The 26,713-nt window shown below is 42.0% G+C and overlaps 1 long non-coding RNA gene and 1 other non-coding gene across 2 annotated transcripts; both read right to left on the bottom strand.

Moving 5' to 3' along the window:
* Positions 1 to 91: 91 nt before the first annotated feature.
* On the bottom strand, positions 92 to 22,189 carry LOC143486102 (uncharacterized). Its single transcript, XR_013123131.1, has 3 exons — positions 22,097 to 22,189; positions 3,987 to 4,025; positions 92 to 211 (listed from the first exon to the last, which is right to left on the bottom strand). It is a non-coding gene; the product is annotated as an uncharacterized LOC143486102 (long non-coding RNA).
* LOC143486488 (U1 spliceosomal RNA) lies at positions 10,213 to 10,376 on the bottom strand. Its single transcript, XR_013123474.1, has one exon. It is a non-coding gene; the product is annotated as a U1 spliceosomal RNA (small nuclear RNA).
* Positions 22,190 to 26,713: the final 4,524 nt, after the last annotated feature.

The following is a 26,713-nucleotide window of genomic DNA, read 5'->3' as shown; positions in this document are numbered from 1 at the left end:
GGGTGAGGGCCATTGAGCCACAGAGGGATTTGAGTTCCACAGTTAGATAAAACACAGCTCTCTGGCATATGAATGCTCATCCCATAATAGAGCAGTCGGTACCAGCCGTTCCAGTTGAAGTAATGGTCACAGATGTTCAACTGAGTTGAATTAGTAGCTCTCCAGGGTTGGTCCAGAGCAGTATAACTATTGCAGGGGTCATTTAAATCAGCTGGCAATAAAGACAATAAAGAAATACATCATGGATCATGTTGAATAATTCTAGTATCCTCATTGACCAAGCAGCCAAAAGCATTGACTGAGTAAAGTTTTATTTCTTTTTCACTTACATTTCTTTCTTTTTTTAGATTCAGAAATAACCAAGATATAATGAACTATTTAATTTCAAAATATTTCACTTGGAACATGGAAGAGACTGTGGCTCAATAATTACATTATTTTATCCGCATTATCAATATGAACAAGACCAGTATTTTTTGTTCTGCTCCATGATTGCTTTACTGGTAGTGTATTGCTGGGTTGGATGGGGTTTGATGCAAACACGCTGTCAAATACAGTGTATTACAAATGCAATAATAAACAAATAGAGAGATAACAAGGACTGCAGGAAATATACATACAGACAGAGGAAAACTAGAGTGAGAGAACCAGGACAATAACAAATGCCAAAGAGTAGAAGGAATGAACCCTTGGTTTAAATAACCAGGCCTAAGGTGCGAGCATAGCACCTTACACCTGCAGGGAATATCTGGGAAGGCAGATGTAACAGGTGGGGGCTTGTCTGGGATATTTTCCTGGGTTTTCCTGGGTTCGATGATTGGTGTTGTTTGGATAGTTGCTTTGCAGTGCACCATACTATAGGGTTGAGGGTTTGTCGTAGCTGTGTTTAGCAATGTAGCTTTGTCTGTGGTTATTGGACTAGATGGCTGTGTCTGTCTTAGATTTACAGAGATCCACATTCTTGTGGTCCAGTGGTTAGTGGAAGTGGGTATACTGACTGTAAGTCCTGAGGTAGGTACAACCTCTGGACATTCTTTGCCTGGGCTAACACTTTCTTCTGAAAGGGAGGTTTTGCTTGATAGTGGTAGTTGAATGAAGAGCTACTCTGCTACACTATGATTAGAGTGGTGTAGCGCCAGTATAGTTACTGATTTTGACTCCCTGAGAGAGGTCATTTTTTTCTAGAGGGTTAGGGTCTTCCTGAACGGGGTGTGATGTACCTGAATGGACATGCAGTTTTAACTGTGTCTCAAGCTACAGTTGTAGCATTATCACTCATAGGCAGGGTTTATATCCATTAAGGCTGAACAATTGTCTGAAAATAAATTAAAACAAACTACTGATAGTAGATCACTTCTGCGATTGTATGACACTATGGACTGCTGTTACTGTCACCGACCTGGACACATAGCTGTTAACTGCTTTATAGTGAAGAAGAAATGAGAGAGCTGTAAGCAAAATGTTGGTCCTGCTCTTTATGTTCTAGTGCATTTGGCGTTTGTTCATCTGAAGCACTGGGTATAGATCCATGTTATGACCTTTCTTATTCAAAGGCAATGTGGGTTTGGAGGATGACACTAAACTTGAAGCTATAGAAATCTCAAGGGACACTGGGGCTACTCAATCCTTTATATTGGCTGACGTGCTGCCAGTAACTGACTTGTCTTTCTGTGGCTCGTTTACTGTAAGTCAAGGGGTTGATATGGGCTATATTAAGGAGCCGTTACATTTCATTCAGCTGTGTACTAGCTTGTGATCTGGTACCCACAAAGTAGCTGTGCTGGTTTGACAATAGGTCTGAGGTCTTGTGTAGCGCAGTTAATATTAGTTTGTGTCAAGGAGACAAACAGACTCCTCATGATCAGGTTGTAAAATCACAGAGGATCATAGTTTACTCGCATTGTGTCCATCCTTCCATCCGCAAACACGTACCACAAGTTACACCCCCTTCACTAGAACATCTATGGGAAGGTGGACGTAACATACGGAAACAAACTAGACATAGGTTAAAACGATAAGAATGGAGAATTTAATAAGGGGTGTGATAACAGAAATCTAATCATAGAAGCACACGGAGACATGAGAACATGGAAGTGAAAACCAAAGGCACAATGGAGGTAATTAATGAACCATAGTAGGGGGGCAAGATTGACTGGTGTTGCTGAGAACACCAGGCCATAACACATCTACAGTTGTGATCAAATTTATTCAACCCCCACTGAAATAAAGTGTTTTGGCCAGTTTGACATTGATTTTGATCATTTCAGTCATCTTATTTACAATTATATCAAAGAGGCACTTATAAATTAGACAAACATAACATAATATTTATGATGGAATAACCACAAATGTCTTTACTGTGCTCACATCATTATCAGTTTTATTCAACCCCCTAGTGACATTATTTTTTAGTACTTAGTACAACATCCTTTTCCAGTTATGACAGCTTTCAAGCGTGAAGCATAGCTTGACACAAGTGTCTTGCAGCGACCTATGGGTATCTTAGCCCATTCTTCATGGGCAAAAGCCTCCAGTTCAGTCACATTCTTAGGCTTGCGCACTGCAACTGCCTTCTTTAGGTCCCACCAGAGGTTCTCAATTGGATTTAAGTCTGGTGATTGCGATGTTCCAGCCTTTCATGTTCAACCATGCTCTAGTGGACTTGGATGTGTGCTTCGGATCATTGTCCTGTTGGAAGGTCCAACGTCTCCCAAGCCGCAGGTTTTTGACTGACTCCATCACATTTTCCTCCAAGATCTCCTGGTACTGAAGGGAATTCATGGTACCCTGCACACGTTGAAGCTTTCCTGTACCATTAGAAGCAAAACAGCCCCAAAGCATAATTGACCCCCCGCCATGCTTCACAGTAGGCAAGGTGTTCTTTTGTTCATAAGCCTGGTTCTTCCTTCTCCAAACATAGCGCTGGTCCATTGTCCCAAACAGTTCTAATTTAGTTTCATCTGACCACAGTACACTGTCCCAAAACCTTTGTGGCTTGTCCACATGACTTTTGGCATACTGCAGTCGACTTTTCTTGTTCTTTGGAGTCAGCAAGGGGGTGCGTCTGGGCGTTCTGGCATGGAGGTCTTCGTTATGCAGTGCACGCCTTATTGTCTGAGCTGAAACTTCAGTGCCCACATCTGACAGGTCTTTTTTCAGTTCCTTAGCAGTCATGCGGGGATTTTTCTCCACATTACGCTTCAGGTAGCGCACAGCAGTCGTGGTCAGGATCTTCTTTCTGCCACGACCAGGTAACGTTTCCACTGTGCCCTTTAACTTGAACTTGCGAATGATACTTCCGATAGTGTCTCTTGGAATATTTAACAACTTCGCAATCTTTTTATATCCATTGCCATTCTTGTGAAGAGCAATAACCTCTTCTCTTGTCTTCTGGGACCATTCTCTTGCCTTCACCATGCTTGGAAACACACCAGTAGACAGGGCCGGAGTGGGACACTTTTTCAGCCCGGGAGTTTCATGCCCAAATCCGGCCCAAAATTATTTTTCCCTCCCAATCGGCCCAAACTAGAGACTGACATGAGCCGGCCCATCGGGAATCCTCCCGAATCTCCCGATTAGCCACTCCGGCTCTGCCAGTAGATGTCTAGAAGGAGCTGAGTATCACAGTCCTTTTAAATCTGCCTAATTGGTGCTTATCATGCTTGATTGCTGCTCGTTGACATCCACAGATGTTTTCAATACCTGATGGAAAACACTGGAATGAACCTCTGTTCTTAGGAGTGGTAGTCGTAAAGGGGTTGAATAATTGTGTCAATGAAGAAATCACAAAAAGGCCATTTAATACTTTATGACAAAAAAAATTGATGCTATCTTAGTTGCATTTAGTTCTTTAACAAATCCTTGTAAGATTTCATTATGAACACAATTACAAATGTGCACTGAATTCCATAAAACCCTTCGCAGCATTGGGGGTTGAATAAATTTGATCACAACTGTATCTATGTATTGATTTAGGATTTACTTACTAGAATCTGCAGCTGTAGTTAAATGGATCCCAGTGAACCCTGGAAAAAAAAGAGTGCTTAAACACTAGGTTCCAGTGCATGTCCTCTAAAGAGAATTACAAAATTACTGACAATAGAACAATCAGAAATGTGTTTCCTTGAGGTTATGAATAAGTGAGGATTTTACATATAAAGTAAAGCACGAGGTATTAGCATATGAGCCACTGCCACTGTACTAAGAGCACTGTCTTTTAAGTGCATTTTCAGTGTGTTTTAGGCACATCTTCTGTTGGCTATAGGTGTACATAAGAAACAGTTGACTGTTTCCAATAAATGTCAATATGTATTGACCTTAACATTGTCAGGAAGCAATCAGAATAAAGTTAAACAGCAAAAATTGTATTCTCACTTTATTTGATTTGGCATGGAATCATGATTCAGTTTGTGGTTGGGAACTGGTCTTTTGACCAGAGGGTTGTGGGTTCGATTGCCAGGCCTGAGGTGCCCTTGAGCAAGGCACCTAACCCCAACTGCTCCCCAGACGCTGGGCTAGGGCTGCCCACTGCTCTGGGCACGTGTGATCCACAGCCCCCTAGTAATCACTAGTGTATGTGTTTGTGTTCTAATTGCACAGATGGTTAAATGTGGAGGACAAATTTTGATCGCGGTGAAAAATCACAGTTGACAAATATGGCACATTTCATGTAAAAAAAAAATTGAAGCAAATTAATTTTCTGCTCCTTTCTGAGGATGCTACACGCTTGCAAAACATTTTTGTACCTAAGGATATCAAACTCTGAAATTTATATTTTAAATGCATACATTATAAAAACATCTTATACATTATAAAACTTCATGACACTGCATATCCCATGCACTCATTCTCCAAGTCATGCCTCCCTTTGGTTGATGTCGATGATAGAGCTCTCATCATCATTTTACCCTACCAACATTCATTACTGTTATTTGAGGATGCTCAAATAAGAACCTTCAAGTAGTTCAAAATGCTGCAGTCAGAGTTCTAACTAGAACTAGAAAATTTGATTATATTAGTCCGGTGTCATCAGCCCTGCACTGGCTCCCAGTTAAATTCCATATTGATTTAAGAAAGGTTTCTATTGCTCTGTAAAGCATTACACGGACATGCTCCATTGCCGATTACCTCAAGGAACTTATCTCCAATTATGAAGCCCCACGTCTACTAAGATCACAGGTGCTGGTCTCTTTTTGTAGTTCCAACAATTAATAAGGTAACATTGTTAGTTCCAACAATTAATAAGGTAACATAAGGTGTAAAATAATAAGGTAACAGCAGGGGGAAGAGCCTTTTCTTATAAGGCGCCCCAACTATGGAATAATCTTCCAGAATGTGTCTGGGACTTTCACACAGTCTCCTTTTTTAAATCTAGTTTGGAAACTTACCTATGTAGTTTAGCATTTGGTAATTAATGTGCCCCATTAGATAAGAGTTACAGATCCAGGGATTCATGGGCTATGAGTTTATGGTCAAATGGGGCACTGGTGCTGTCGTCCTGTCACTGCACGTGATCTCTCAAGTTTGTTGACAGTGTAGTGGATGGATGCCAATGTCTCAGGATGCTCCCAAGTCTGTGTTACCTTCTTGTTTTACCCTTTTAGTTAGGCTGTAATAATTTAATGCCGGAGTTGCTGCCACACTTCAGAAATGTTTACATTTCCTCTGTCCCACATATGATCCCATACAGAACTAATTGTCCCTCTTTTCTCTTTCCAATTGACTCCCCTCCTACCTGAGAAATACTAAGACGAGGAGAGATGAGCCTTTCCACCCTGGGCCAGCTACCTCCTGCCTAACCAACTATGGATGAAGCATCAGCCCACTGCCCTGGCCCCTCTCACCACTCCAAATTCTCCCCTGCTATGGCTGCATCTCCCCAGCCCTGGACTACTATTACTGACCATCAAGAAGTCTAAGACTCTTAAGAAAAAGAATTACACAGAGAGTAAATGTTGTGTGTGTGTGTGTGTGTATATATATACACACACACTCACACACAGAGCCGGCCCTGACCAATGTGGTGCCCTAGGCAAGATTTTGGTTGGTGCCCCCTGCATAATCAATCATCGGGTTGATTGTATCAGTATTAAAGAAATAAATAAAAAGCAAATGAATTATAAATATTACCATATAACAAAAAATAAATATAAAGGTGTTGCACAACATTTTTTTTAAGTATTTTACATAAAGTGCAGAGAACAACTTTTAAATATTTTAAATAATAAATAAAAAAATAAAGAACAACAACTACCACCAGTGCAAATCAGGGCAATTTGCCTACTGCAACATTATTATTATTTCAAAAGTGCATCTGAAATGAACAGAGGAGCATGTGTGTCATGTAGAGCTATGCCCCTCTCTCTTAGCTGTCACTCCATTTGCCCTTTTCCTCGTGTCTGTGTTACCTTGCCCATTTATCCCACCTTGCTTGTCTGTTTCTATGGTTTCCTCTGTCTGCCACGCCCAGGTCAACATTGTGTTCAGCTGTGTCTAGTTTAGTCCTGTGTACTTATATCCCTGTGTTTCCCTAGCCCGTGGTCGGTGATTGTAGTTTGGTGTTCTATTCGGTTTGTTTGGCATTGTGATTATTCTATGTTATTGCTGTTCTCGTATTTCCCGTCTCCGTTTTCCCTCAGTTCTTGTTTCCCTGTCTTGTTCGTTTTATTTTGTGTTATCATGCCCCTGTATTTGTCATGTCTGAATGGCTCTCCGGTTACGACTCCTGCCTGCCCTGTTGACTTCGATTATGGAATTCCCCTTATTAAATCTTGCTCCTCTCAGCGTTTGTGTCCGCCTCCTCGCTCCACAGCGCACGCTGCGTTACAAAATCACCGACCATACAAGGACACAGTGAGGGAGCGAGACTCTGGTAAGTTTAATCGCTGTAATGAGTTGTTGGCTGGTTCAATTCAGTTTAACTCTCCGATATTACAGTGCGAACGAACCAGAGACAGGAATTCCCCTTGCGCTGTGGGTACAAGGGAGTCTCATCACTGTAAAAACAAAGCGCAGTGGGTATGATGACGTAACCACCGCATGAATAAACTGAGAGGCGGACCCAAGAACAGGTGTTGTGCCGAATTCAGCACCCCCGCTGTGAAATGCATCCCCTTCTCGTGAACGCGCACAGTACAGTCTGCTTTCGAAAACGGATACCGGATATTGCTAAAAATAGAGAGAAAAAAATATCTTATTTTTCAGTTAACATTGATGGAAATCGCTGATTTACAGAAAAGAGCTCAATGTAGTTTTATACTATGATTACACGAGAATATGTAGTTTGTGCATGTACAAAATATGTACAAAAACGATGGTTTCAGCGATGTGATTACCAAAAGGTAGTGACTTTAAAATTATTTTACAAAACGTTGGCATATTATAGAGTTTACCAAGTAATGTTTTGATTGATTGATAGCATTAACAACAGCTGCAATCAAGGCATGGATAGTTATGTCCTGTGTTCGACAGATACTGTGTTGTATGTGAGTGCTGTGCTTGTTTTAGTCTGTTAGAAAAACCATGTAGGCCTACTGACGAGGCTTGACAGCAGTGCATCCTGTTATATTTAATACTGATATATAATTATAAAATTATTTTCTAACTGACATGCATATACATTTTATATTAAATTTATGGTGTTGCATCTGTAAAGCTGGTTGGTTGTGTCTATATGGCTACAATGATTTTGAGCTAGAATCAACAACATTCAAACAAAAAGTGAGAGCTATAAGGGGGTGCTTTTTACGGCAGGCCACCTGCCGAGAAAAGCCCCAATTTGACCTACCATCAACACAGACTGAGTTACAAGGGGGTGCTTTTTACGGTGCTTGTGAAGAATTATAACAGCAACAATACCACTCGTGCAGCAATGATCGACACGTATGCAGTGACTGCAGTCTGGATGAGGACATTTTCCAGAATTAAGGTGTGTACTGCATTGGTAAACAAATGTAATGTATCTCTTATATCCAAATACAGCATTCACTACCTTTGGTCACATTTACAGATAGACCCCAAGGACTACAAAATTATTGTGGGTGTTGTCAATGAGCACCAGCACTGGATGCTGACGGTAAGAGTTACCATATTTTAAACTCAAATGTAAGTGCTCAAGTCTTTTCAGTTAAGCTGATAATAGTTATGTTCTGCAAGTCAAATTAAAAGGAAAAAGATTTGGCAGCAGCAATCATTCACCTTATATCATAATATAATATAATAATATTAATATTATAATCATTCTGAAAGCGGAACCTAAGATCAGGTGGTGGAAGTTAAAGGATGAGGACTGTGGTGTAAAATTCAGGGATGAGGTGAGGCAGGTACTGGGTAATGGTGGTTGTGTTCTGGATACCTGGGATGAGACTTCAAATGCAGTAAGGGATGTGGCTAGGAAGGTACTTGGTGTGACCTCAGGACAGAGGAAGATAGACAAGGAGTTGTGGTGGTGGAATGAGGAAGTTCAGGAAAGTTTGAGAGGAAAGTGTTTGGCTAAAAAGAATTGGGATTTTCAGCGAGATGAAGAAAGTAGACAGAAGTACAAGGAGATGTGTCGTAAGGCAGAGAGAACAGTGGCAGAAGCTGAAGAGAAGGCATATAGCAAGCTGTATGAGAAGTTGGACACTAAGGAAGGGGAAAAGGATCTGTACAGATTGGTCAGGCAGAGAAACCGTGATGGGCAGGATGTGCAGCAGGTTAGGATGATAAAGGATAAAGGTGGAAATGTGTTGTCTGGTGATGAGTGTCTTGGGAAGGTGGAAGGAGTATTTTGAGGTACTGTTGAATCAAGAGAATGAAAGGGAAAGAAGGTTAGAAGAGGTAGAGGTGGTGAATCAGGAAGTTCCTCAGGTGGGCAAGGAGGAAGTAAGGGCTGCAATTCGGAGAATGAATTGTGGTAAGGCAGTTGGACCGGATGATATTTCAGTGGAGGCATGGAAATGTTTGGGAGAGACAGCAGTGGAGTTCATGACTGGGTATTTAACAGAATCTTGGAAGGTCAGAAGATACGGAAGAAAGTGGAGATGAAGCATAATGGTGCCGAATTTCAAGAATAAGGGCTGTAATCATTACAGGGGAATAAAGTAGACAGCCTGAAAATCTGGGAAAGAGTAGTGGAAGCTAGGCTTAGAGGAGAGGTAGAGATCTATGAGCAGCTGTATGGTTTCATGCCAGCTAAGTGCACCACAGATGCTATGTTTGCTTTGAGAGTGTTAATTGAGAAGTATAGGGAAGGACAGAAGGAGTTACATTGTGTGTTTGTTGACTTAGAGAAAGCTTATGACAGAGTACAGAGACAGGAGTTGTGGTATTGTATGAGGAAGTCAGGAGTAGCAGAAAAGTATGTGATGGTAGTGCAGGATATGTATGTGAACAGTGTGACAGCAGTGAGATGTGCGGTAGGAATGACAGACAGGTTTAATGTGGGGGGTAGGTCTACATCAAGGATCAGCCCAGAGTCCCTTCCTGTTTGCAATTGTCATGGACAGACTGACGGACGAGGTTAGGCAGGAGACCCATTGTACTATGATGTTTGCTGATGACATTGTGATCTGTAGTGAGAGTAGGGAGCAGGTGGAGGTGAGCTTGGAAAGATGGAGATATGCTTTGGAGAGCAGGGGAATGAAAGTCAGCAGGAGTAAAACAGAGTACATGTGTGTGAATGAGAGGGCAGACGGTAGACAGGTCCAGTTACAAGGAGTTGATTTGGTGAAGGTTGACGAGTTTACCTACTTAGGGTCAAGGGTACAGAGTAATGGAGGAAGTGAAAGAGGTAAAGAAGAGAGTGCAGGCAGGGTGGTGTGGATGGCATAAAGTGTCTGGGGTGATCTGTGATTGAAGGGTGTCGGCTAGAATGAAAGGAAAGATCTATAGGACAGTGAAATGAAATGAAATGAAATGAATGTGAAATGTGAAATGAAATGAAATGTGCCATATTTTGTCAATTGTGATTTTTACACCGCAATCGAAATTTGTCCTCCGCATTTAACCCATCTGTGCAGTCAGAACACACACACACACACACTAGTGATTACTAGGGGCTGTGGATCACACGTGCCCAGAGCGGTGGGCAGCCCTAGCCCGGCGCCCGGGGAGCAGTTGGGGTTAGGTGCCTTGCTCAAGGGCACCTCAGTCATGGCCTGTCTGGGAATCGAACCCACGACCCTCCGGTCACAAGTCCAGTTCCCTAACCGCCAGGCCATGACTGCCCAAAATCAGGGGAGAGCGCGAACGCAGTCCCCCACTACCAGAAATTATGCAGTCGAGATTCCCGCATTTGGGGAATTCGCAAGGGTCAGCACAGCCTGAGTGCAATGGCTGAGCCTCACCTTGGGCGAACCACCTTCCTGATCATGGTCTCACCCCTGCCAGGTAAGAGACCTGGTGAGACCTGGTGGTGAGACCTGCTATGTTGTATGGACTGGAGACAGTGGCACTGACAAAGTCTTGGTTCTCCTGAGGTTTCTTCCTAATCCCCACCATCATAGGGAGTTTTTCCTCGCCACTGTCGCCTTTGGCTTGCTCATTAGGGTTCTGGACCCATAGTATTGTTAACCTTTTAAATCCTGTAAAGCGCTTTGTGACAACATGTGTTGTGAAAAGCGCTATACAAATAAACTTTGATTTGATTTGATTTGACTGACAAAGAGACAGGTGAGGGAGATGGAGGTGTCTGAGATGAAGACGTTGAGATTCTCATTTGGAGTGACGAGGAAGGATAGGATCAGAAATTAGTTTATTAGAGGATCAGCACATGTAGCATGTTTTGGAGATAAATGGCGCATTTCCACACGGGCCTGCTTGGTGCGGTACGGTTTGATACGGATCGATTCGCAACAGAGTGGTACGGTCGCGTTGTGTTTCCATTACAATGGTGGACCACCACAATGTGGGTGGAGTCGCTGTTGGCGCGCGGGTTGTAGTGTCGTGACATCATTTGTATGCGACCACAACACCATACAATAATGGACGAGATGGCGATAGCGGAGGAGTCGCTCTCCTGTGACGCAACCTGTGACGACACTCCCTGGCCAATCAGTGTCATGCTGTTCTTCCACGTCACAGAAGTTTTCCGCTTTGGAACGGTTAGAACCTCGAGCGAGTAGGTACGAAAAAAGTACCTGAAGGTATCGGCAAACTTGTACCTGGTACTAATGGAAACACTCACAAACCGTCGCGAATCGAACCGTACGCGCCAAGCAGGCCCGTGTGGAAATGCGGCAAAAGTTAGAGAAGCAAGACTGAGTTGGTTTGGACATGTACAGAGGAGGGAGGAGAGGTATATTGGTAGGAGGGTCTTGAGGATGGAACTTCCAGGCAAGAGGAGGAGAGGTAGATCTAAGAGGAGGTTTATGGATGCAGTGGTAGAGGATATGAGAGTGGCTGGTGTGTCAGAGGAGGACACTCAGGACAGGGCCAGATGGAGGAGTTTGAACCCCTAAACGGGAAATGCCGAAAGAAGAAGAAGAAGAAGAAGCGTACATAATGTCATAATATAGCATTTTCTGAGGGATCCTTTAAATCCTACAAACTGCAAATTATACTCATTTATAATTATACTCAGTTATACTGTGAATTAGACCCATTTGCTCGAATTTCTGTCAGAGACCTTGAAACAGGCTGTCTTTTCTCAGTTTTATTTGTATCTTGAGATGATCAAATTTCTTTAAGTCAATCACCTGTTGTACAGACCAGGGTATTCACTAGATATTGCTGTCTTGTCAATAACAAAACCTCCCCACAAAGCCAGGAAGAGGTTGTCTTCTGTTCTCATCCTTCTAGATTGATCTACTGTTTTTGATATTGTAAACTACTACATGTGAATTTCATCACTTTCTTGTGATGCTTGGTTCTCATCCTACCTTCAGGGTTTATCTGCTCATGTAGCCTGGAATGGCTCACCCACAACCTCACACAACCTCACCTTCAAGTGTCATTGCATGAGTTCATGAGTTTGATCTTTTCTCTTGAATTGCCAAATCAATACGAGCAACATCAGTAAGCTCTAGTCATCTTCAGACTTGACTACTGTAACTCACATTTTGCTGGCTTCTAGAAAGCATTCAAAATACTGCAGCTCATATTGTTTGTCAACATCTGATTCTTGTTGAAAACACCATGCTGGCTTCTTGTTCAAGTAAGGAAGGTTTAACTCTTTACTAGGGTGACCAAACGTCCGTATTTCCCGGGACATGTCCGTATTTCACATCCTGTCCCGGGCGTCCCGGGATATTTTTTAAAACTGTGGAAATGTCCTGGTTTTTAAATTACGTTAATCGGGCCATTAATTCTACAGGCACTAGGACCCTGAGCACGGCGCTGTATGACACGGAATCCCTGAGCCTCATCAGTTGAGGCTCATCATACTCAACTGGCGGAGAACCAACAACTTACGTTCGCCGCCACCCCCCCCCGTCCTGGTTTTCCCAAACAAAAATATGGTCACCCTATCTTTACTGCACTCATTTGCATGTCATTCTCAATCATTTATTTTGTAACATCTTTGCACTTTAGAAAAGCTCCACTTATCAGTAGAGCACTGCATCAAATCTTTGAACTAAAATGTAAAGCATGATAGTAATTTCTACATTCTAGATGGGCACCTTTCAGTTAGACCTTCTTTTCTTTTGTTCCAGATATACTGTGACAACTGTGAGAGATGTTACCACTATGACTGCATCCAGAAGCCTCCAGTTGATAAAGATTATACGTGTCCAGCTTGTAAATAGAATACATTAGTGGCTGGTTATTATTATGTATTATTATTGCTGATGTTTATTGTTTGTGATTTTAAATGATTGCTTTTTTAATTACTGTTGTTATTATTGTTGTAAATACTTGGCCTAACCTTGCACTGTTGCTGTTTTTTTTTTCTTTTGCAAACTTCTTGCCTTAGGTTCTGCTGTTATTTATTTAACTGTAAAATAAAAAATATTACCAATTATTTTTGTTTTTTGTTAAAAGAATAGAAAACCAGGAACTAAAACAAAAAACTGTTATTTCAAAAGAAATATAGTAATGGATGGAATTGACTCCAAAACGTGAATCTAAAGCAGTTTTTTGTGAATATATCATTATTTATTAGTTAACTGAATTAATCAGTTTCCCCCCTTTTATCACAGGTGTAACACCAGTGTAGCCAAATTTAGGGGGGGCATTTCTCGGCAGGTGGCCTGCCGTAAAAAGCACCCCCTTATAGCTCTCAATTTTTGTTTGAATGTTGTTGATTCTAGCTCAAAATCATTGTAGCCATATAGACACAACCAACCAGCTTTACAGATGCAACACCATAAATTTAATATAAAATGTATATGCATGTCAGCTAGAAAATACAGAATAATAATTTTATAATTATATATCAGTATTAAATATAACAGGATGCACTGCTGTCAAGCCTCGTCAGTAGGCCTACATGGTTTTTCTAACAGACTGAAACAAGCACAGCACTCACATACACCACAGTATCTGTCGAACACAAGGCATGGATAGTTATGTCCTGATTGCAGATGTTGTTGATGCTATCAATCAATCAAAACATTACTTGGTAAACTCTATAATATGCCAACATTTTGTAAAATCATTCAAGTCACTACCTTTTGGTAATCACATCGCTGAAACCACCGTTTTTTACATATTTTGTACATTATGCACAAACAACATTTTCTCGTGTAATCATAGTATAAAACGACATTGAGCTCTTTTCTGTAAATCAGCGATTTCCATCAACGTTAACTGAAAAGTAAGATATTTTTCTCTCGCTATTTTTAGCGATATCGAAGCGGATTGTATCCGTTTTCGAAAGCAGACCGTACTGTGCGCGTTCACGAGAAGGGGATGCATTTCACGGAACAACAGGTGTTCGGTCTGGCACAATAAGCTGTGATATAAGTAGTTAGTGCGACGGTAAAGCACACACATGCACCAACACAAAATGACACGGAAAAACTCAACGCGCAAAATGAAACTAACCGTGAACACTCGGTAGAAAATAAAAACAAAACCGATGCAAAAAACTCAACGCATGAAAAGCAAAACTCACCCGTAGCGAGAGGGTAGAAAAAAATAACAAAGGCAACTTAAAAGACGCGGAAAAAACTCGTTGCGTAAAAACTAGGCCTGTGTTGAAAAAATCGATTTTCCGATTCAGAATCGATTCGATCTGATAATCGATTCGTACATCCAAAGATCGATTTTTTAAAATTAAAATAATTTTTTACATTTCCCCCAGTGAACTTTTACCCCCGCCTCGTCACTGAATTCACGCAGGCGTGCTTGGTCTAACTAACTGTAAAACAACATGGCGTCGGACAGTGCCGGTAACGACGATAGTCAAATCGGAAATCTAAAAACAGAAGGACAGTTTATCCAGTGTCAGTGACTGTTTACAGTTAGTCCATGTCACTGACAGTTTACCCAGTGTTTTTACAGTTTAAAAAAGTTTAAAATGTTCTTGTAACGTTGGGCGCAAGGCGACGGATGAGACAGAATCCTTTGCACTTTCCAAATCATTATGTTTATTACATTTACCGAAGCACAGACAGCACACATAAAACACGTTTACATAGAACATGTAGGACTCAAACAAGACGAGCACAGGACACTGCGCAAACGCACATTAAGTAGACAAACCACATAAACCTCAAGTGATGACGAGACGAGCCACAGGTGAGACGAATTATCACAAGATGCACCTGCACCCACGGAGATACACAGACAAGTAGACGCAGACGACGTAAATACACACCCAAAAGGAAGGAGTCGGGGACCATAACGTGACAGTTCTGTTCTTATATTCGCACTTTAAAGAAAAATACACGTTTACATTTTATACTTTCAGTTTATTAAGTGTGAGCACTTTTTAAATAAAAATGTATTTCGTAGCTACAGCTTTTAGGTGAATTCTTAATTATTTCAATCATAATAATAATGCACTGGTTAGTGTCCCAGTAGGAGTCCACTGTTGCAGATATAGACACCTCAAAGATGTCCTCTGTTTATTGTCCTGGATTACCTTTCTTGAAGGTAGATTTATGATTACCCTTTTCACCAGTCTTCCAGCCATCAGTAACTACCAACTACCACTAACTATTTGCTGATTAATATCAATATAATTCTAGTTTTAACATGTTGCTTCTGTACACAGTCAGGAAACAGCTCAAATACATTTTTAATAACACTAAACCCTGAATTGGATCGAATCGGATCGAATCGATTAAATCGAAATAAATCGATTCTTAATCTTCAGAATCGGAATGATTCTTGGAATTTGAATCAATACCCAGCCCTAGTAAAAACGAAAGCAAGAACACCAGGGGAAGAATCTGGCTACAGGCAAAAATGCCACAACAAAACAAAACCTTCCCAAAATAAATGAATAACAGATAGGAAGAGAAACAGAAGGAAAACTTGAGATAGGCCAGGTAGCGGCGCAGGAGATAGTAACTCGAATAAGTGACAGGATTATCAAGAGAATCAAGAGAGAGAGGAAGGTGGCGAGAAACCACGGCAACAGGTAAAACGGATCATTGCTGATTGCATCGATTCAGTCTAGGGCTGACTCGGGTGCCCCTTGTGGAGGTAGAAGGTGTGGCATCCGAGCCAGCCCCGACACGCAGTTACTTTCGGTTTCTAGCTTTAGCGACGAGCTCCCTGATGTGTCTGCCCGACTTGATAAACACTACAGGGAAGAGCGACCTGTAGTGCAAGATTCGGGCAGGTGGAATGAATATGCAGACGAGTGTTGGCTTGGCTCTCAGTTGGCTTTCAAAAGCCATTGTGAACTCCCGATGCCTCCGACAAGTCACAGTGAAATGAGTCACATGAAAGCCACAGAGAAGCGGTTGTGTCTGTATGTTCTTCCAGGCGCAGACCAGAACAGGGAAGAAGAAAGACCACACCCCCGAAGCAGATCCCCACCGCCACAGCGTTTCATGAGGTAAGTACCTGGCCTGAGCACACCTCCCTCCTCCTCCCGAGGACTTCGGCTTGGCGGCTCCGCCACCCGAGGATGTCGCCTTGGCGGCTCCGACCCCTGGCTCCACTTCCGTGTCTGCCCCTGGTCTGCCCCCCTTGTAGTTATCCGTGCGTGCCCCAGTGTGGCACGCTTTGAAGGGGAGTAATGTAATGTATTGATCCATTCCTAGTGGTAGTCCTGTCCATTTTTTTTTACCCTGGTCTGGATCCGCTTCTCGGTCAGTCCTTTCCGTGTCTTCTGTTGTTCCGTCACGCCCCTCTCGTTATTCGTTCCCAGCCTTGTCTTGTTTGGTTCCCCTGTAGTCAGTGTTTAAAAGCCACATGTTTGCCCTGTTCCCTTGTTGGTTGTTCTTTATGTGTGATCCTAGTAACTCCATTGTATGTTCCCATGTTTCCTTGTTTCTTGTGTAAGATACTTTGATGTTCTCTGTTCAGTCTGTTTTATATCTGCCTTTTGTTTGTTTAGTTGAGTATTGTTTGGTCTACCTTAATACCTATTCAGTAGTGTTTGCTGTTTTAATAAAAAGACTTCCAGAGTCCGCATCTGCATCCAGCCTCCTATTCCCAAACGTTACAATGTGTTTTAATTAGGGATGCATAAATACCATTTTTTTCCAACCGAGTACGAGTACGAGTACGTGTATTTTTGTACTTGCCGATACCGATACTTACATAGAATTAAGCAGTCAGGAGCATTATGTAATAGTTATTAATGTAAAATAGTGCAATGAAATCAATACAAAACCAACATAAAACAGTGCATGACCTATAATTTATTTGAACATTTTTTACCTACACAAACACCATGTCAACAAAAAACAACATTTTCAGTATTTTTACTTACAGTATTTTACTAAAAGCTAATCTTTTTTTACAACTGTAAGTGGCAGGTTCTTCTTCAGGAAAAGAAGCATCTCTGCATGTTTAGCTGTGAGCCTGTTTCTGCTTTCAGTGACAATGTGTGCCACGGAGCTAAATAATCGCTCACTTTCCACACTACTGCATGGCGCTGACAAGTATCTTCTCGACATTTGGGACAAAATTGGGAATCGCTCTTTGTTAACTGTCCAGTACTGGAGCGGTTTCTCTGAACGAGAAATCGTCTTCTCTCCAAGGTATGTCTCCAACTGTATGGCAGCAGCCCGTGGGACACTGCTCAAGGATACAGAAGCATGCTCATCAGCAATTTCATCAAACACACTGTCCAGACTGCTGCACTGGTCATTCTTTGGTCTTTTGGCAGATGGTTCCTCATTCCTCTGTTGGCTGATGTCTCTTCCAGATATTTTCTGCAGCTCCTGCATCACTTTCTCCTTGGAATTCTCAGCAGTGCTGGAGCTTGAGAAAAAACCATATAGAGATATTTTATCTTTGATTTATAACAAGAGGTATGATTTTATATAACTTTTTTTAGATTGCATGTGCATTTATTTTAAATCTAAAATAAAATAAAGCCTAGATAACCAAGGTGAAAAATCTCAGTAATGTAAATATTTTAAAAATAATAATCTAACGAATAATAAAATGTCAGCTTCTGATGACTACTTGAAAAGAAGTATTTATGAGAGTTTGTTTAATGGTTTAGCAACGACATGGGCACACAGACCTTAGAACAGGGATGCCCGAACTCAGGCTCGCAGGCCAATGCAGAGAAGGCAGCGTGGCACCACTCATTGGCCCACGCCACAAACACTGAAAATGGCCCAGAAAAGTTTGGCATCCCTGCCTTAGAAGGAGTAGTAGTGGTAGAAGTAGAAGAAGTGTAGTCCAGAAAATAAAATGGAAATTAATTATAGACTAACATTGTCTACAATAAAAGAGTATAAATTAATCATTTTGTTTGACATTTTAGAATAGAATAGAAAATCTTATTATTTATCTCTGGAAGTGTCCATCTTTTATTTGAGCATTTTCCCCACATTACACCCTCAGTACATTAGCAACATGAAATGCACGCACATTACCTTGGATCAAGAAGTGTTGCGGTGGAGAAGAGTTGGATTTGCTCCACGTCAGCAAATCGCTTCTGTACAGCTGTGAGCAAAGTGCGTTTCATTGTTTTGATCCCCTGCTCCTCATCGATCTCTTTGGACAACAGTCTCTGTAGTACGGTGATCGCGGGAATCACGTCCGAGGCTAATGCTTCAGAGGAGCTCACTTGTCGAGTCAACTCTTCGAATGGCTCCAAAATTGTCACTGCTTTCTCTAGTAGGTTCCACTGATTAAGGCTGAGGCTGTCGGGGAGCTCATGTTCTGACGCAAATATTCCGAGAGCCCGTTTCTGCTCAATGAGGGACTGTAGCATATAGAATGTGCTGTTCCACCGTGTTTTTACATCTTGTTGGAGACGTTTCATTGGCTGGTTGAGCTGCAACTGAATGTCTTCTAAGCGGGAATACGCCAAAGTCGAATGCTTGAAATGCCCAACAACTCTGCGCCCGACTGCCACCGCATCAGCGACACTGCGCTGTGCAAGCAGACCCTCGTTTACCGCCAGCTGGAGTGTGTGTGCAATGCACGAAAGGCTAGGCAGTCCAGCATCATCCATTGCCTTTATCATGTTTTTGGCATTGTCACGCACCACGACATGGACAGAACTTTTAGGAATGGCCCAAGTCTTGAGCATTTCCTCAAATGTGCTTGCTATTGCCTGGCCCGTATGTGACCCACGGAATTGCTTTGCGTGCAGTACAACTCTCTGAAGAATGAAACTATCGTCTATCCACTGTGCAGTTAAGCTAATGAGAGACATTGGACAGATGCTGCTGCTCCAAATGTCCGTAGTAAAGCTGAAGGCTGTAATATCATGCAACAAGCTCTTGATATGTGTTTGCACCTTTTTGTGCATCTTCGGTAAAATGGTCTCCGTTATATGGTAACGGCTGGGAATTTCATACTTGGGCTCTAACACATCAAGAAGGTGCCGAAATCCCTGATTCTCAATGACCGAAAATGGTTGATCATCAAGAACAATAAACTGGCTAAGAGCTTCTGTTATCTTCACAGATCTAGGGTGGTGTGTAGACATTTTCTCTCGTCTACTTAGCGTTTGCTGCAGTGTTGGTTGATGCAGTGGTTTGATAGCAGTGAACTCGTCGTGCTGAGTTTTGTGTTTCATTTTAAGATGTTTTATCAGGTTACTCGTGTTGTAGGAAGACGCAGAAGTACCTCCTCTTGATATTTTAATAGAACACAGTTTGCAGTCTGCTTTGCTTGGGTTGTCATCACTAATTGTGAAGTACTTCCAGATCGCCGACATGTTGAATTGTCTGCTCATTAGCATAACGTGGTTTACGTCCACTAGAAAAAAGGTATCGGATGTTGGTATCGGAGCCTCGTTTGCGAGTACGAGTACGGGTAAATGAACATGGTATCGGGCAAATACCCGATACCAGTATCGGTACTCATGCATCTCTAGTTTTAATATATACTTATTGAGCTAAGCTAATAATAGCACCTATTAGGATTGGGCAGTATGATGACTACTGTAAAATTGTGGCAGTATATTAACCACATGACGTTACGCAACGTGCCAAATCTGCACTTTGAAAAATGGGGCATTTAAGACATTTTGCACATTCATTTAAAATATCTGTGTAAGGGGTATGCAGTTGGAGGTCACTGATTGGCTATGGAGTGGCGGTGTTCACTAATATAGAGGGGGGGGAAAGCCACAATGGCGATGAGTGTTAGTTGTGAGTCAAGCGAACTGGTTTCAAAGAAAACACCACTGCTACAGATTGGCAGCATTTTGGATTTGTTTCAAATAAAAAGGAGAGCCTGCAAACCTATACAAGTCAGTGTACAAGATCTGCTTACAAAAATTCTCAGCCAAAGATGGAAACACATCAAACATGGATTCTCGTATTAAAACGAAGCACCCTTCAATTACAATTCAGCAGGAGCTAGAAAAGTCCCTACTCGGTTGCCACTTTAATTGGAGCTTTTGCCAAATACCAAAAATACAAAAAAGACGATAGAAGGCGATTACACTAACTACCTTTCTGAAGAGGACTTTTACTGTACAACATACAGTATAGTGTTAATTGACCATATAATAATATATATTACTTCTGGTTTTTTCCGCCTTTCTTCCTCCTCTTTTCTCCTTTTTCTGCCCTGGGCACCAGAGGATTTCTGCCTTTTTTAACATCTTTACAGGGAGATTTCACTCACTCTATGACACTGTCATTTTTCCCCACAGAGAAACAGTAACAAAGTGCTCACAGCGCACGCAGTGTTGCCAACTCCTCAGTAAGAAAAGTAGCTATTGGCTGTCCTAAACGTCGCAAAATTACAGCATCGCCTAATTTGCATAATACAGTTTTTTGAAAGAATAACGTGGGAGAGAAAAGTAAAAAACACCATAAATATGTTAGAACTACAAATGAACTCTTTGAAATACGCAGTCACTTCTCAAAATAACTTCATGACTTTTATGCTTTATATAAATAATTTTTACGTAAATTAATTACATAAATCAATTTGTTGCTGTGTTGTTAAATGTTAGCATAAGAGTAGCAGCAGGAACTGCTATTCTACGTTCAACCCTACTCCTTTATCCAGGCTTGATGTTTAGCTTTTCACAAAGAGGCGCACACCGTGGACCAGGTGAGTGACAGGCTACGTGGTGAATGAGGTGAGTGACAGACTGTAAGTTAAATGCAGTGATTTATCATGTCACAATGAAGACGCATTTATATTTACATCCAGTTGTAAAGACGGGGCAGAGTCAGTCAGCGGCAGCTTTGGGCATGTGCAGTTCATTTGCAGTGTGGACGTGGATTGGTGAGGGTCTGCTCTGAGTGTGAGACTGCACTGAGTGTTGTGGGGCACGGGAGCACCTGCCCCAGAGGACAGCAACTGAAGAGTGTGTGTGTTCAGAGTCTCCAAAAGTCTCCAATAACAACACAAAATGTCGCTAGATTTGTCGCTAGTTGCTTTATATTACAAAAAGTCGCTAAATATAGCGACAAAGTCGCTAAGTTGGCAACACTGAGTGCACGGGCAGGGGGGTTTATTGTGATAGGTATCGTGTGTTGTTATAATATTCATTAATGTGACTAATATTATTAAACAATTAAATAATGATTATCTGGACTTTGCTTATTTTCACATTTATTAATTTGTTTTTAAAAAACAAAACAAAAAAATATATATGCATGCATGCGAGCGCCCCCCTGGACAGATGGCGCCCCTAGCATTTGCCTATATTGCCTAATGGAAGGACCGGCCCTGCACAAACACACACAGATACAACGATGAGAATTACTTATCATTCCCATCAATTCTTCGTTTATGTATATGTCTAATTATTAATGTCATGGTGATCGGTGCCAGCCAGAGGAGGATGCACCCCAAGTGTCTTGGTTCCTTTCAAGGTTTATTCCTCATCCTCTTAGGGTGTTTTGTCTTGCCACTGTCACCCTTTGCTTGCTCACAAGGGGTTTGGACTCGCACACTTGCAAAGATGCTTTGTGACAACTGTTGTAAAAAATGCTATATAAATATATTTTGACTGCTTGATTGACTGATATTTCTGATGTTCTAACAGCATTTGTATATATGTTAAATGTTCACATCTCATATACATGGCAAAATCAACATTTACATAACAAAAGGTAGTTTTTGATGTATTCAAAATCAGTAGGTTTTGATGTACTGAAAATTATACCTTCACAGATTTACAGTGAGTTATGTGACTTAACCATCATCAAAACATCCTGTAAGCTCATTAAGCACCTGCCTTTCTCCAATAAGACAACACTATATAGATCCCAAAGGAAATTGCACACTTTTAATTAGCAAGTAGCAGTACAACCAAAAGTCATTTGTGCACTACTGCAGGTTAGTTGCTTTTATGGTCATTAGTAATGACAATAACAAGGCATTAGAATGAACCCTCTTTACTACATAATGTTAAAACAAACCAATTCCAGCAAGAAGAATTAAGAATAAGGCATGTGCAGATTAACTCTTATTACTGGAGAACTTCAAATTCTAACAACAATAAAATATTAATTTCTAAAGCAAGAAGAACTGTTACAATTCCGATTTACAGAAGCAGATTCTTACAGACTCTAATGTACCATGATCCACTATGATCACAAATGAAACAAATACTCACATGTCAAAAGGTGTAATATATTTCTCTTCATTTTTGTGGAACAATAGAAAGATAGTAAGATATTGTTTCCAAGATTCAGCATGTAAGTGATGCTTTTGGATTTTAAATGCAATGCATTTTACACAATAATTTGCATTTTACTGTCCCAAATGTGGGACTTTCCCTATAACTGTCATCATTTGTCCATTTCCTTTTGACTTCATGTGTACAACCATAGAAGACAACAACAACGTCCAGAGTCAGGAAGCATCGGTCCACTTCCTTTTACATAACCTTTCACCTTAGGTGAACGCTGAGAGCAGCTATAAAATACCACCACTGTCTTCCTCCAGACCAGATACAATCCTGTAGGAAACTATTTAAACTTTAATTTATTGGCACCTTAGCTCAAACATTCGGAGCGCCATTTAATCAGCTGTGATGTCTTATAGCCCACTGGAACCTAAATTTTCCAGTCACCAGTATTGTCTTTAGAAATCTGTTAACTCCAGATTACGCCTGACCCTTATACATTGTGCTTGTTGTGTCATGGTATCTAACATATATCATCTGATTTTGAACAAAGGTGTGATTTAGGCCACTTTAATAAAAATAAAATTGGAACATTCAGCAGACAATCATGTCCAGAGTGACATACTCAAGTAATTTCTAGTCTCCATGGAACTGATATTAGGCCAGTACATTTAAGCATGTGTCGAAGGATACCATAGAGCACTAGAATGTCCCAAGAGCATTTTTATTAACATATTCATAGTAAGATGACTCATTTCTAGATTGGTGGTTAATCAATTGATCAAGCTACATCCAGAAACTCCTCACAATGCATGGTGCACTGCACACAAGCTCCACCATCCGCAGATCCACTGTGCAGAGTGAAACATGAATGCTGCTTCCCAAAGGATAATTTGAACAGTCATCTGGGGGACATGAAAGACAGCAGAGGATGCTAAGATAAGACCGTTCCACCAAGGAAAGAACATGTTGACTGTGCCAAGAAGCCTCTGAGACAATCCAGCACATAGTAGCTGAATGCAAGATGCTGGCAGGGAAAAACATACTGAAATATATGACCATGTGGCATGAATCACATACAGGAACATATGCAAGGCATGTGAGCTGGACACTCGAGTTCAAATGGGAGGAGCCACAGATAGTGGAAGAGAACAACAAAGATAACATTCTGTCATGCCTCCAGACCCATATCTAAATTAACAATTAGTGCAGACCCAACCAAACATTTTGATAGTGGACAAGATACAGAAAACAGCATTGGTAATAGGTGTGGCAGTCTCAAGTAATGTAAATCCGCTAAAGGCAAGAATTTGATATGAAGATGGAAAAAAACAGGACCTAAAAAAAGAAATAGAGCGAAAGTTAAAGGTTAAGACCAAAGTTGTCCTGGTGTGCACTTGGGGTGTGACTCCAGCAGATTCAAGGAATGACAAAATCAGTCCAGTAGAGTACAATTATGCTTGAAGGCCTGAATGTAAGGTAAAAAAGGAATGGTGAGACACTGTGTGCGTGTGTGTGTGTGTGTGTATGTGGTTTTTATTGTTGAGGAAATATACTCTTAATATTCTGAAATATCATTTAAAGTTTGGCACATGGTAAACACAGACTAGCAACATTGTTAGAGGTTACACTGGTTTTTAAAGTATATTTTAATGGTATAAAATTAATACTGGAAGTCATTTGCATAGATTTTCCTTATTCTTTTCCTTATCTTCTTGATGTTATTCACACCACAGCAACAACACTGAGTTGGAGCAGCATGGTAATCACTATTGTGCTGTTGAGAGTTTTATATACACTCCAGTGTTGAAAGGTTGAGAGAGATCTGCTTTTCCAAGCTAACATCAGTTCAGGAGTGAATTAATATGTTTCTTTCAAATGTGAACTGGAAAAAAAGGCTTGGACACTTAAATTTTTTATTATTTACCTGCTGAAATGTCACTGTAAACAGTAATATTTCCCTGCCTCTCCAGGAAAACCTTCCAGGAAAAAGTGTCATATGCAAAAAAGAAAACAAATTTAGGGGTGGAATAATTTGGCACAAACTGTGTCTACCAAAGAGAATGAGAGTGATGGAAAAGTGCACAAAAGGTTACCCTGTTCATTTACTCGGTATGGCACATTGTGCCATGAGGAACTGGATGACGGAGATCATTGAGTGGAGCCAGACGTGACACACACCGACAGGAAGTAGGCCTACATAGACACAAACTACATGTAAACACATGAAAGGAGTGTGTCCAGGGCTGTACAGTGACAGTAAAGCTTCCAACAAAATAAGGTTCACAGCTCTGTGTTCCTCGGAATATGTAAACAACGCGCACGAGGGCATCAAAGGACTGAGTCGAAACTAGCTAGCGGTGGTACGCTAATGACAGCTAGCGTCGCCACAGCAGGCAGAAATTATCATACAGTTAAGCCCGCCCACTAAAGGCCCATTCACACCCTACGATAATTACGGATATGGACCCTTTCGTCCGGTTCCGGAGGTCGTTTCATCCGTCAGTGGGTCCGTTGCCAGAGCGCTTACGAATCCGTAGCAACGGAGCAATATAAACCGGAAATCAGGGGGCAGTAGAGAGTCAGAAGCATCGGACGTACACCAATTCGGGAAAATCAATGAAGAAGAGTACTGGACTTTAAAAAATGACGCTCGAGTTAGAAGAGAAACTTTGCAAGTTGGTTAGAGGCTACATTCTGCTACGGTGCCAGGTCATCGCGATAAACAGCGATGCAAAAACAGCTGGGAGGAGATTGCTGGTGCGTCGGTGCCGGAAATTTGACTATACTGCCCTCTAGAGGATGTATTTTAAAAAATCATAACAACGTTGGAACCCGGAAAGAGGTATAGTGGCCCCCTACGGAGGCTACGTTTGGTACGGACGGACGAAATTCGTCCGTGTCCGGAGGTATAAAGCAGGCTTAAGAGGGAAGATATGATTGGTAACTGCCAGGCCCTCTGTAAATGAACAGCGGGCCCACCAATCACCAACATTTTGGGGAGGCATCACCGTGCTGATAGGGGGAGACACAGGCTCACCCAGCTAACAAAAAAACGTCCCGAGGACGTCCCGCGAACCAACACAGCGAACGTCCTCTAGAAGTTTTTTTGTAGGGTCGCCAAAATGTTACAGGGGACGTTCAGGAGACGTTTGTAGGACCACCTGGAAACATCCAGAGGACAATGAGCGGACGTTTAAGGAACGTCCTTTAAACGTCTCTTACGTGTTAATTTGCTTAGGTCTACTTCTTATGTTACTTCTAAAACAACTTTGATTTTATTGATTTAGTAAATCGAGGTATTGTATATGGAATAAAAATGAACACACAAGTAGTGATAGGCTGTAAACAAGTTATTATTTTTAATTTGAAATGCGAAAAAAAGTGTCTGATGTGCACATTTTGAACGCCGTTTCAAGCCTCCTTTTCACGCGTTTTTTGGGGTGAAGCCTAAAATAGACAAAGATACACGTTTGTTAACATTTAATTTTGTGACCTCTGGTTATAATAAAGCATTTGATAAATGAAGTAATTTGAATGTTTTGCCTGAAGAACATCAGCTACTCAAGTCTAACAAATGCTAACCTAGCTAGGTAGCTATAGTTGGCATTAACTTGCTAATGTAGCTAGCTACTTATAGCGAACGCTATCGTCGGCTGTTGTTATCTGTGGCTGAGACCTTCAACATCAGTTAACGTTACTATTGAAGTCTTAATGCGGTGATTCATATAACTATCATTTGGTAGCGTAGCGGTAATTTCCCAGATAGCAAATCAACGTTGAATCAACGTATTCTATATTAAAATGGCAAGAAGAAGGCTAAACGACGTCACGTCTCTTCCCCTGCGCGTCGCCACGAGGTACCAGACCCGGAGGAGGAGATGCAGAAGGACCCCGTCTGCGTGTGCCTATTGCGCCAAGTTCAGGCGGCCGAGGACGAGGCGGAGTACTTCCGACTGGCCGCGAGCAGGGTATGGAGCGAGAGGCACGGAGCTCCGCCCCTGGCATACCCTGCAGAAGGGACCTTCCCCCCGGCGGACCTGGAGGAGACTGAACCGTTTATGGTGGGGGTAGGCGCCTTTGCCCTCACTCCCCCCGAAGATGAGTTCGGGAGTGAGGACTCCGGAGAGGAGGAGAGTGACGGTGAGACCAGCTGCCCTTCCCCCACGTCAGAGGCTTCCCCGATGTCAGACGAGGAGAGGGAGACCAGCCCCACGCCATCAGTCTACTCCGCGCCGACCGTGTACTACGGCGAGGAGAAGGAAGACACCAGCCCTCCGCCGTCGGAGTGGTCAGAGTACACTGAGCACTCCGATGACGAGGAGAAGGAGGTCACCAGTCCCCCTCCGTCGTGGTACTCAGCCCCGTCAGGAGAGGAAGAGCAGGGCGAGGAGAGTGAGGGGGAAAGTCTCCGGTCAGCGAGTTCGCTCCTGACCATTTATAAAGGGGATAGGAGCGGACCGGACAGTCTGCCCGCGTCGGTGAGTGGGGAGGAGCCCATGAACCACTCCCGATGCAAAACCCCCGCACAGTCCATGGACTGGAGCGTGGCCGAAGAGGAGTTGCCGGCGATGGACACTACCCCCGATACCGGATCCGGAGGAG

Source organism: Brachyhypopomus gauderio, unplaced genomic scaffold, assembly GCF_052324685.1.
Source record: "Brachyhypopomus gauderio isolate BG-103 unplaced genomic scaffold, BGAUD_0.2 sc44, whole genome shotgun sequence".
Lineage (NCBI taxonomy): Eukaryota > Metazoa > Chordata > Actinopteri > Gymnotiformes > Hypopomidae > Brachyhypopomus > Brachyhypopomus gauderio.
This window is presented reverse-complemented; position numbering and strand designations above follow the sequence as displayed.